Source organism: Microtus ochrogaster (assembly GCF_000317375.1).
Source record: "Microtus ochrogaster isolate Prairie Vole_2 chromosome 6 unlocalized genomic scaffold, MicOch1.0 chr6_random_2, whole genome shotgun sequence".
NCBI classification, from domain to species: domain Eukaryota; kingdom Metazoa; phylum Chordata; class Mammalia; order Rodentia; family Cricetidae; genus Microtus; species Microtus ochrogaster.
In genome coordinates, this window is record NW_004949095.1 from 4,705,496 (window position 1) to 4,706,378 (window position 883).

Here is an 883-nt window from a genome sequence, read left to right on the forward strand (position 1 = left end):
TTGTTTTTCTTTTTAAATCATTGGCCAAGAATCCAGCTATAATACATATTCATATATATTCATATATTCATGAATATATGTATATATATGAATATATGTATATATATGAATATATGTATATATATGAATATATGTATATATATGAATATATGTATATATATATATATATATTCACACTAACTACCACATAGGAGTCTTTCATGAGGCACTGGCTAAGAAGTTGAGCTCTGAATTATTTGCCCTCAGATTTGTACAGAAGTGAGCCCGCCGACTGAATCATGTATGTCTAGCATGATTTTAGCGTGTCTATTTAACTTCATTCTATTTTTCAGAATGATTTCATAGCATCGTTTAACCTTGTGCCACTACACAGTAGTTTTCTAAGGGAGACATTGTTAGCAGGGCAGTGCGAGGTGGTCAGTCCGCCCACCATCAGAGTTGGTGGTAGAGCCACCATCAAGGACACATGTACCGAATCCCTTTCACTCTTGTTAGACCCCAAAGCAGGCTTTCCATTCAACCTACAGGTATTTCTCGGACCTCCTGTCAGTCTAGCCCAGGGGCATTCAGCTTTCCATCGGCATGGGTGTTAAGAATGAACGTGTCAGGGCTGGAGAGATGGCTCAGCAGTTAAGAGCACTGACTTCTCATCCAGAGGACCTGGGTTCAATTCCCAGCACCCACATGGCAGCTAACAACGTCTGTAATCCCAGTTCTAGGGTACCCAACGCCCTCACACAGACATCCATGCAGACAAAACACCAATGCACATACACATACAATAAAAATGAGAACTCAAGAACAATGGCAGTGGGTTTTTGATCCTACTGCACATACTGGCTTTGTGGGAGCCTAGGCAGTTTGGATGCTCACCTTACTAGAC